This window comes from Hemitrygon akajei, chromosome 2 (assembly GCF_048418815.1).
Source record: "Hemitrygon akajei chromosome 2, sHemAka1.3, whole genome shotgun sequence".
Classification (NCBI taxonomy): Eukaryota; Metazoa; Chordata; class Chondrichthyes; order Myliobatiformes; family Dasyatidae; genus Hemitrygon; species Hemitrygon akajei.
In genome coordinates, this window is record NC_133125.1 from 149,296,908 (window position 1) to 149,309,482 (window position 12,575).

At 43.3% G+C, this 12,575-nt stretch overlaps 1 protein-coding gene across 1 annotated transcript in view; it reads left to right on the forward strand.

Moving 5' to 3' along the window:
- Positions 1-12,575, forward strand: part of LOC140721022 (nuclear factor 7, brain-like) — an 85,179-nt gene that overhangs the window by 1,073 nt on the left and 71,531 nt on the right. The window lies entirely within an intron of this gene.

Here is a 12,575-nt window from a genome sequence, read left to right on the forward strand (position 1 = left end):
GTACATTTATTATCTATGTATGCAATGTACATCCATCCCTGAGTTTTGTCTTCCCACAGACAGCTATGAAACAAAGAAAACCATGGAACCCGTTAAAAGAAAAACAACACTAACCGCTGCCCCCCTCCCCAAAACCATGTGCAAAAAAAAGACAAATCATGCAACTTTCGGGGGTGCTAGTGAGATGAGTGCATTATAGATGTTTTTTTTTAGCTCCTCATGGTACAACAAACTTTACGAGTTAAAACTGCCTTTTTGAACAATTGACTCTAAATTTTTGTTGCAAGATCTCCGTTGTTTGTTTCTCTTTATGCCACCAAAAAGTGTAACGTGAACATGTCCAGTAAAACCGCACGATGCGGGAAGGGAGCCACTCGCCCGCAAGCCGATGCTACAGCTCATGTTAGCCGGTACCAAGCTAGCACGAACTCTCCAGAAATGTCATCAGCAGAAGAGGAGGATGAGCTTCCTCTTATTTGGCAGAAAATGTTAAACAAGCTCTTGCAGTCCTTCAACGAGTGGTTTGACAAGTTTGAGCACAGTTTCTTGAGTCTGTTGTCTGCCCAGCAAGCGCTCACTGAGAGACTGTTGAACACCAAAAATCAGACCTCCGACCACGAGCAGCGAATCCACGTCGTGGAAACTTTGGTCGCCAAGCTGCAGCAAGAAAATAAAAGGCTGCGGGCCACGCTTTCAGATTTGGAAGGGAGATCCAGACACAATAATATAAAAATTTTTGGTGTGCCAGAAGGTGAGGAGAAAGGGCGCCGACTGAATTTGTCGCTAACCTGATCCCCAAGCTGCTGGGGGATGATAACTTCACTAAGCCAGTTGTTATCGATAGAGAGCACTGCTTACAACAGCCCAAACCACCGGAAGGCTCAAGGCCCCGTACGATAATTGCACGGGTGCATTTCGCACAGGAGAAAGAAAAGATTCTACGGCTCGGGAGGGAACGCTCGATGGAAAACGGAGGTCATCGAATCTTAATCTACCTGGACTACGCCGCAGAGGTTATGGAGGAACGGCGGAGTTTCTGTGAGGTGCTGCAACTGCTGAGAGAGAAGGAGGTCCGGCATTTGCTACGTTTCCCGGCCAAGCTCCATGTTCATCGTCAAGGGCAAGTAAAAGTATTCAGCAACCTGGTTGAAGCCAAGACTTTTGTAGACCAAAAACTTTGAAAGACTATTTTTAACAACATAAATGAAGAGAGGCTAAATGTGCACTGAGCAGAATTTAATTATAGCAGTTCTTTTTTCTATCCTCAATTTGTTCTTTACTATGTGTGCTAATGAGGGGCTGTTAGTTAGAAGTGTTTGTCTCAGATTTTGTCCGGCGGTCCCAGGTTAGGATGAGGTCAACTCTGCTCCTTTGGGGAAGCAATTGTTATCGGGGTTTTGTTCATATATTTGTTAACTGTTCATGTTATTTTTTTTGTTGGTTTTTGCTGGCTGCCAGACTGAATGTTAAGATTGCGTTTTATTGTAATGCAAAAGGTACCACAAATGAATAATACTCTTGACTCCATAACCTTGGTCGCTTGGAATGTGCATAGTTTAGGTCACCCAATAAAGCGAGGTAAAGTTTTCACACATTTGAAGTCACTGAAATCTGATATTATATTCTTACAAGTAACTTATGTTAAAGCCACTCAGCATAGGAAACTCGGGGCTAATTGGAGTTCACAGGTCTATAAGGCACCTTTCACTTCCAAAGCTAGAGGCGTTGCCATTCTTTTCCATCAGACTGTGCCTTTTCGTTTTCACTCATCCACAGTTGATCCAAATGGCAGGTTTATAATTTTAACTGAGCATATCAGTTCACTTCCCATTACACTGGTAAACGTTTACAGGCTGAACTCGGATGATCCAGGATTTTTCCGTAAGGTGTTTGGCTTGATCCCAGATAACGATTCAAGCCACATATTGATTGGGGGTGACTTTAATTGCTACCCGGACCCGTATTTAGACAGGCTCTCCTCTGCCCCCCACCCAATATTCTTGCTTAATAATTTGATGAAGTCCAAGAAGGTGGTGGAGATTTGGAGACTACAACACCCATCTGACCATGATTATTCTTTTTATTTTCATGTACACAGATCATATACATGGATCGATTATTTGTAGTTGACTCTAGATTAATCCCTAATATTGATCACACCAAATATCACAGCATAATAATATCTGACCATAGTCCAGTCAATCTCAATCTTCAATTTTCCTCCCTAAGCAAGCCTATAACTGGTGCTTTTAATCCCTTTTTGCTCAAGGATCAGGCACTTAAAGAATATATTACAATGCACGTCTTGCAGTTCCTTGAGACCAGTGACAACAGCGAGGTGAATGACTCAACACTCTGGGAAACACAAAGTGTATATCAGAGGACAAATTATTTCTTATGAACCAACACTGAAAAGGGCTAAGCAAGGTAGATTGGAAGGAATTAAACAATTACTAGTGGTTGAACAAGCCAACAAAAACTCTTTGCTCCAATCAGATTATAATAACATTCTCAAATTAAAAAACAAATACAACTCCATTTTAGGGGAACAAATTGACAACATACTACTTAAATAGTGACATTTTGAGTTTGGTGACAAACCACAGAAGTTATTGGCAAAGCAGTTAAAAGGAGAACAAGCAAAATGAGCCATTTACAAAATGAAATCCAAATCTGGCCTGATGCTTACAGACTTAAAGGATATTAACAAAAGATTTAGTGAGTTCTATTCAGAAATTTACACCTCTAAATCAACAGCTACACAGGAAGATTTTGATAAATTTTTTGATCCGCTTTACATACCACAATTAGATGCAGCTTTAAGGGAGGATTTGGATTTTTTGCTATCTGAGTTACAGGATGCCATCAAAGCATTTCCCACTGGTAAGGCAGCTGGACTGGATGGGTTCGGGCCAGAGTTCTACACAGCCTTCCGAGATGTCCTTACACTGACTTTGCTGAGAATGGTTCAGGATACCTTTAAAAACAATTTGCTCCCACCCTCTCTGTGAAGCAAGTATCTGTGTTTTATTAAAAAAAAGCTAAAGATGAAACAGACCCCGGAAGTTCTAGGCCCATTGCACTACTAAATTATAACCATATATAACCATATAACAATCACAGCACTGAAACAGGCCATTCCGGCCCTCCTAGTCCTTGCCGAACTCTTAATCTAGTCCCACCTACCCGCACTCAGCCCATAACCCTCCACTCCTTTCCTGTCCATATACCTATCCAATTTTACCTTAAATGACACAACTGAACTGGCCTCTACTACTTCTACAGGAAGCTCATTCCACACAGCTATCACTCTCTGAGTAAAGAAATACCCCCTCGTGTTTCCCTTAAACTTTTGCCCCCTAACTCTCAAATCATGTCCTCTCGTTTGAATCTCCCCTACTCTCAATGGAAACAGCCTATTCACATCAACTCTATCCATCCCTCTCAACATTTTAAATACCTCGATCAAATCCCCCCTCAACCTTCTACGCTCCAATGAATAGAGACCTAACTTGTTCAACCTTTCTCTGTAACTTAAGTGCTGAAACCCAGGTAACATCCTAGTAAATCGTCTCTGCACTCTCTCTAATTTATTGATATCTTTCCTATAATTCGGTGACCAGAACTGTACACAATATTCCAAATTTGGCCTTACCAATGCCTTGTACAATTTTAACATTACATCCCAACTTCTGTACTCAATGCTCTGATTTATAAAGGCCAGTGTTCCAAAAGCCTTCTTCACCACCCTATCTACATGAGACTCCACCTTCAGGGAACTATGCACTGTTATTCCTAGATCTCTCTGTTCCACTGCATTCCTCAATGCCCTACCATTTACCCTGTATGTTCTATTTGGATTATTCCTGCCAAAATGTAGAACCTCACACTTCTCAGCATTAAACTCCATCTGCCAACGTTCAGTCCATTCTTCTAACCGGCATAAATCTCCCTGCAAGCTTTGAAAACCCACCTCATTATCCACAACACCTCCTACCTTAGTATCATCAGCATACTTACTAATCCAATTTACCACCCCATCATCCAGATCATTTATGTATATTACAAACAACATTGGGCCCAAAACAGATCCCTGAGGCACCCCGCTAGTCACCGGCCTCCATCCCGATAAACAATTATCCACCACTACTCTCTGGCATCTCCCATCTAGCCACTGTTGAATCCATTTTATTACTCCAGTATTAATACCTAACGACTGAACCTTCTTAACTAACCTTCCAAGTGGAACTTTGTCAAAGGCCTTGCTGAAGTCCATATAGACTACATCCACTGCCTTACCCTCGTCAACATTCCTCGTAACTACTTCAAAAAATTCAATAAGGTTTGTCAAACATGACCTTCCACGCACAAATCCATGCTGGCTGCTCCTAATCAGATCCTGTCTATCCAGATAATTATAAATACTATCTCTAAGAATACTTTCCATTAATTTACCCACCACTGATGTCAAACTGACAGGTCTATAATTGCCAGGCTTACTTCTAGAACCCTTTTTAAACAATGGAACCACATGAGCAATACGCCAATCCTCCGGCACAATCCCCGTTTCTAATGACATCTGAAAGATCTCCGTCAGACCTCCTGCTATCTCTACACAAACTTCCCTCAAGGTCCTGGGGAATATCCTGTCAGGACCCGGAGATTTATCCACTTTTAAATTTCTTAAAAGCGCCAGTACTTCCATCTCTTTAATTGTCATAGGTTCCGTAACTTCCTTACTTGTTTCCCCCACCTTACACCATTCAATATCCTTCTCCTTAGTGAATACCGAAGAGAAGAAATGGTTCAAAATCTCTCCCATCTCCCTCGGCTGCACACATAGCTGACCACTCTGATTCTCTAAGGGACCAATTTTATCCCTCACTATCCTCTTGCTTTTAATATAACTGTAGAAGCCTTTCGGATTTACTTCCACCTTATTTGCCAAGCCAAACTCGTAACTTTTAGCTTTTCTAATCTCTTTCTTAAGATTCCTTTTACATTCTTTATATTCCTCGAGCAATTCCTTTACTCCATGCTGCCTATATCTATTGTAGACATCCCTTTTTTTTTCGAACCAAGTTTCTAATATCCCTTGAAAACCATGGCGCTTTCAAACCTTTAACCTTTCCTTTCAACCTAACAGGAACATAAAGATTCTGTACCCTCATAATTTCACCCTTAAATGACCTCCATTTCTCTATTACATCTTTCCCATAAAACAACTTGACCCAATCCACTCTCTCTAAATCCCTGCACATCTCCTCAAAGTTAGCCTTTCTCCAATCAAAAATCTCAACTCTAGGTCCAGTCCTGTCCTTCTCCATAATTATATTGAAGCTAATGCTATTGTGATCACTGGACCCGAAGTGCTCCCCAACACATACATCTGTCAGCTGACCTATCGCATTCCCTAACAGGAGATCCAACACTGCCCCATCTCTAGTCGGTACTTCTATGTATTGTTGCAAAAAACTATCCTGCACACATTTCACAAACTCTAAACCATCCAGCCCTTTTACAGAATGAGCTTCCCAATCTATGTGTGGAAAATTAAAATCTCCCACAATCACCACCTTGTGTTTACTACAAATATCTGCTATCTCCTTACACATTTGCTCTTCCAACTCACGCTCCCCATTAGGTGGCCTATAATACACTCATATCAGTGTTACTACACCTTTCCCATTCCTCAATTCCACGCAAATAGCCTCCCTAGAGGAGCTCTCTAATCTATCCTTCCAAAGCACCGCCATAAGATTTTCTCGGACAAGCAATGCAACACCTCCTCCTCTGGCCCCTCCTACTCTATCACACCTGAAGCAACTAAATCCAGGAATATTTAGTTGCCAATCACACCCTTCCTGCAACCATGTTTCACTAATAGCTACAACATCATAATTCCAGGTATCAATCCACGCTTTAAGCTCATCCACCTTTCTTCCAATGCTCCTAGCATTAAAATAGATACATTTAAGATACTCTCCACCTCCTCCTCTCTTTTCATCCCTAGCAATGCATTCAAATTTATTATCCTTTTCTTTCTTCTCCCCTACATCTTCGGGCTGAGCGCATCCCTTCTCCATCACCTGCCTTTCCTCCCTCACACACTGTCTACTTACTTGCTCTACTGGTGAACTAACCTCTTCCATAGTTTCCTCAAATTGATTTCCGCCCCCCCCCCCCCATCTTACTAGTTTAAAGTCTGCCCTGAAGCCTTAGCAAACCTCCCCGCTAGGATATTGGTCCCCCCAGGATTCAAGTGTAACCCGTCCTTCTTGAACAGGTCACGCCTGCCCCAGAAGAGGTCCCAATGATCCAGAAACTTGACTCCCTGCCCCTTGCTCCAATCCCTCAGCCATGCATTCATCCTCCACCTAATTCCATTCCTACTCACTGTCGCGTGGCACAGGCAGTAATCCCGAGATTACTACCTTTGCGGCCCTTCTTCTTAACTGCCTTTCTAACTCCCTATACTCTCGTTTCAGGACCTCTTCCCCTTTCCTACCTATGTCATTGGTACCTACATGTACCACGACCTCTGGCTCCTCACCCTCCCACTTCAGGATATCTTGGACGTGGTCAGAAACGTCCTGGGCCCTGGCACCAGGGAGGCAAACTACCATCTGGGACTCCCGATCACCTCCACAGAACCGCCTGTCTGAACCCCTGACTATCGAGTCCCCTATTACTATGGTCCTCTTTCTTCTATCCCTACCCTTCTGAGCTACAGGGCCGTCCTCTGTGCCGGAGGCCCGGCCACTGTCACTTCCTCCAGGTAGGCTGTCCCCCCCAACAGTACTCAAACATGAGTACTTATTGTCAAGGGGTACAGCCACTGGGGTACTCTCTAGTACGTGCCCCTTCCCCTTCCTGACCGTGACCCACCTATCTGCCTCCCGTGGCCCCGGAGTGACCACCTGCCTGTAACTCCTCTCTATCACCTCCTCACTCTCCCTGACCAGGCGAAGGTCATCGAGCTGCAGCTCCAGTTCCCTAACTCGGTCCCTCAGGAGCTGCAGTTCAACACACCTGGCGCAGATGTGGACGTCCGGGAGGCTCGGAGACTCCAGGATCTCCCACATCCGACACCGAGAACAACAAGCTGCCCTCACACTCATACTTCCCGAATAACTGAAAATAACAAGGAGAACTAAAAGATAAGCCTACTGTGCCCTCTTCCGCCTAAGTCCTCTGAGCCCAAGCCCTACCCTCTGCTCCCGGCTCACTCCACTGCCCGCTGCTTAAGGCTGCGTTCTTTTTATATCTTCCCTCCTTCCCAGGCCTCCTTCACGCGCCTGCGCAGTCCCGCCTCTCAGAACTCCAATCTGAGAAGCAATTTGAAAATGGCCGCCGCCGCACTTCTTCTCAAAGCCTCGCTGTCCTCTTCCAAAAGAGAACTACCTCACTCCTTCTCTTCCTTTTTATATCTTCCCTCCTTCCCAGGCCTCCTTCACGCGCCTGCGCAGTCCCGCCTCTCAGAACTCCGATCTGAGAAGCAATTTGAAAATGGCCGCCGCCGCACTTCTTCTCAAAGCCTCGCTGTCCTCTTCCAAAAAATTATGATCCGAAAATAATTACAAAAGTGTTAGCAAATCGGCTTGGTAAGCATATAGCAAATTTATCCCGGGCAGGTACTCCTTCTGTAAAGTCCGCAAAATTCTCAATATTTTATGTGCCGATTATGGGAAAGATGATAGAGCTGCTATATTGTCTCTAGATGCCCACAAGGCATTCAATATGATAGAGTAGCCCTATCTAATTGCAACACTCAAGAAGTTTGGATTTGGCAACACTTTTATAGAATGGGTTAAAATATTATATACTAATCCAAAATCCTTCATTCTCACAAATGGGTATAAATCCAATAAGATCTCTCTGCGATGTAGTGTTCGCCAGGGGGACCCATTGTCCCCCCTGCTGTTTAACATAGCACTGGAGCTCCTGGCAATTGGCATTAGGGGCCACCCACACATTAAAGGTATTAAGTTGGGCAATATTGAGACCCATGCGTCCCTGTATGTGGACGACCTCCCTGTTTGTCTAGCTGACCTAGCAGTCTCTATTCCCATCCTAGGAGAATATTTAAATTCCTTCGGGAGTATTTCTGGCTATACCATAAATTGGGGAAAGAGCAAATTCATGCCCTTAGTGGATCATTTTACTGAAGACTTCCTGAAGAAGTTGTCTTTTAGAGTAGAGAAGGACTGTTTCACCTATTTGGGGATTAAACTGACTAAAAACCCAAAGCATCTTTTCAAATTTAACTTTACAGAATCCTTAGAAAAACTCAGAACAAATATTGAGTCCAGGAGGATACTGCCCTTATCCATTATTGGATGGGTAAATGTGATCAAAATGGTGAGCCTACCCAGGTTTCTATATCTTTTTCAAAACGTGCCTATATACTTAAATGCATCTTTTTAAAAATAAAACTTGACTCTATCATATTGCCCTTTGTGTGGGGCTATAAATCATACAGGATATCTAAGGCTCACCTACACAAACCTCTTAAGAAGGGCGGTCTTGTTCTGGACAGGGTGTAAGGACAGGGAGGGAGGCAAAAGAAGTGGGGGCGTGGCATTGCTAATCAGAGACAGCGTCAGGGCTGCAGAAAAGGAGGAATTCATAGAGTGGTTGTCTACTGAGTCTCGGGATGGAAATTAGGAACAGGAAGGGGTCAATAACTACTGGGTGTTTTTTAGTAATGGATATCAAGGAGCAGGTAGGGAGACAGATTCTGGAAAGGTGTATTATAACAGGGTTGTCGTAGTGGGAGATCTTAATTTCCTAAATATTGATTGGCATCTCCCTAGAGCAGGGGTGGGCAAACTTTTTGACTTGTGGGCCACAAAGGGTTCTAAAATTTGACAGGGGGGCCGGACCAGGAGCAGATGGACGGAGTGTTTTGGTAATACACCTCATAAGAGAAAATAAAATATCATGGGATATGTAGAAAACATGTGCTTTAATTTCAATTGAAAATGAACAAATGCATTACAACAAAATATCTGTCTTTGCAGTCCCATGGTATTTAGCTATTTATTGAAATGACTTTTAAAACACTGAAAATTAAATGAATAAAATACAGCTTTTTTTAATAGTAACAGTTATTATTTTAAAGCACTGAAAATTCCGTTATCCTTCAAGATATTATCATCATCACTCTCCTCCTGACTGTCTTTATTTCAAAAACGGTAGGAGATGCAGGTCTACTTGTCCTGCTCCTTCTTATTCAATTGTCCCCTGTGCCAAAACTCAACAACAACCAGCACAAGGACAGAACAGTGACAGCGCGCCAGTATGCGGAGCGCGTTATTTGATCTGGAGCGCATTTTTTTATTTTGAGAACGTACGTGCACCTGCGCACTACTCATGTCCATCACTTAACAGAAATGACATGTAACATGTAAGGCTTATTGAAAAAAATATTTTCAAATGCATTTTTTACATAACACAACGAAGAAACTTATTTTTAATTTCAGTGGGAACAGTGTTGTTGGTCTCCCTTTTTAGCCAGCGCATCAAAGTCTGGATTTAGTTTTGTTGTGGCGATTCTCAGGATGGATCTGAGGTGTTGGTCAGTTAACTTGGATCGTGGCTGGCTTTGTTGATGTTCATGACGCTGAACGCCTGTTCACACAAATAGGTCGAGCCGAACAACGCCAGCATCTTCTGTGCCGTCCTCCGGAGGTTTGGAAACACCTCTTTACCAAGTGAAGCCTAAAAGTCATTCAGTTTAAGAGAGTTGAACTTCCCTTTTAAGACGGGGTCAGACTGAAGGTCGATCAGTTCCAGCTGTAGCTCCTCTGGTGCTGTTTCAGGATCTTGTGACAGGGGACAGGCCACCAACTGAAGTGACTTGTCAATTTTTTCAAAATCAGAAAAGGGACGGCAGAATTCTCTGTGCAGCGCATCCAGTGACTCGCTGTATTTTTTCCCATTTACGCCGGCCTCTTCCAGCATGGCTAGTGTGGGAAAATGAGTGAATAACTTATTCAAAATTTGCCTGGAGAAAAAAGCCAGCTTGGATTTAAAGGCTTTCACGTTTGTGTACATGTCATGCACAAACTGATCCTTCCCCTGTAGCTTCACGTTCAGTTCATTCATGTGTGAAAATATATCCACAGCAAACGCAAAGTCACAAAGCCAGCTCTTGTTGCTCAGCTCAGGAAATTCGCCGGCCTTCCTCAGTAACTCCAAAAATGCACCGATCTCCTCTTTGAGCTCCCATACTCGTTGAAACACTTTGCCGAAACTTAACCAGCGGACACGGGAGTGATAAAGTAGGTCCTGGTGATCCGCATCAGTTTCCTCCAGGAACGTGATGAACTGACGGTGCTGAAGTCCCCTTGCACGTATAAAGTTGACAAGTTTTACGACAGGATTCACAACATGATTCAGCTGTAATACCGATTTACCTAGAGATTCCTGGTGGATGATGCAGTGAAGGAAAATAACATCCTGGTCAGGATTTTCATCTTTCACTTTATTCTGTATTCTCCTCAGCAGGCCGACATTTTTCCCTGTCAAATTAGGAGATCCATCTGTGGTGACGTTGATAAGTTTACTCCAAGGGAGCTTCATATTTTCGATGACAGCAGACACCCGGTCAAGTCCTCTCCCTGTGCTTTTCCTTTCAGAGACTCCATTGCCAAAAACTCCTCCGTTATTTCAAAAGTATTGTTAATTCCTTGGATAAAAATGAGGAGCTGAGCAGTGTCTTTTACATCGTTGCTTTCATCCAGTGCTAATGAATATAACGTGAACGACTCTCTTTTTATTTAAGTCGCTGGTTATATCTTCGTCTATCAGTTCCACACGGCGAGTCACTGTCCTGCGTGATAAACTGATTTTTTCAAATTTGTCTTTGCTCTCCGGACACAATACACCTGCTGTCTCCACCATACATTCTTTTAAAAACTCGCCTTCAGACAGAGGCTTGCTGGCCTTTGCTAATTTGAATGACAGCATAAAACTCGCCTTGGTACTTGACTCATGAATGGCAGTTTGACGGTGAAAAAAATTTTGTTGAGCCTATAAATTAGCTGCCAACCTCTGAGCATTAGCTTCCCGTTCTTTCGTTGACTGGTTGCTAGCATAGTTGGCATGTTTTGTGGCAAAGTGACTGCTGATGTTATATTCTTTAAAAACCGCCACAGTCTCTTGGCATATCAGGCATACAGCAGTTGATCGGTGTTCGGTAAAAAGATATTTAGTTGTCCACTCCTTATTAAACACTCGACATTCTCTATCCACTTTTCTTTTCTTAGCTCCACTCATCTTTACAGAAGGGGCGAGAGGTCAAAGAGTAAAGCGCAAATGTGGAATAATACGCTGCACCTCAACAAAGGTCAATGTATATAGAGTGTGTCATCTATTGGGAAAACGCCAGAATTGCGGGGAAAAAACGTTAACAAGGTTTATTAATATAATTTCATCAAGTTCTGCGGGCCGGATTAAAAAGCTTAACGGGCCGCAAATGGCCCCCGGGCCGTAGTTTGCCCATGCCTGCCCTAGAGCAAGGGGTTTAGATGGGGTGGAGTTAGTTAGGTGTTTTCAGGAAGGTTTCTTGACACAATATGTATTGGGAAATGAACCTGGTCATGTGTCAGATCCCTCAGTGCGAGAGCATTTTGGAGATAGTGATCATAATTCTATCTCCTTTACCATAGCATTGGAGAGGGATAGGAACAGACAAGTTAGGAAAGCATTTAATTGGAGAAAGGGGAAATATGAGGCTATCAGGCAAGAACTTGAAAGCTTAATTTGGGAACAGATGTTCTCAGGGAAATGTGTGGAGGAAATGTGGCAAATGTTCAGGGGATATTTGCATGGAGTTCTGCATAGGTACATTCCAATGAGACAGGGAAAGGATGGTAGGGTATAGGAACCGTGGTGAACAAAGGCGGGTGAAAATCTAGTTAAGAAGGAAAAAAAGAGCTTACGAAAGGTTCAACAAATTAGGTAATGATAGAGATCCAGAATATTGTAAAGCTAACAGGAAGGAGCTTAAGAAAAAAGTTAGGAGAGCCAGAAGGGGGCATGAGAAGGCCTTGGCAGACAGGTTTAAGGAAAACCCCAAAGCATTCTACTAGTATGTGAAGAGCAAGAGGTTAAGACATGAGAGAATAGGACCAATTAAGTGTGACGGTGGAAAAGTGTGTATGGAACCAGAGGAGATAGCAGAGGTACTTCATGAGTATTTTGCTTTAGTATTCACTACAGAAAAGGATCTTGGCAATTGGGGTGACACAGTCGACTGAAAAGCTTGAGCATGTAGATATTAAGAAGGAGGATGTGCTGGAGCTTTTGGAAAGCATCAAGTTGAATAAGTCACCAGGACAGGACGAGATGTACCCAGTCTACTGTGGGATGCAAGAGAGGAGATTGCTGAGCCTCTGGCATTTATCTTTCCATCGTCAATTGGGACAGGAGAGGTTCCGGAGGATTGGAGGGTTGCGGATGTTGTACCCTTATTCAAGGAACGGAGTAGAGATAGCCCAGGAAATTACTTAAGTGGTTGGGAAGTTGATGGAGAATATCCTGAGAGGCGGGGTTGATGAACATTTTGA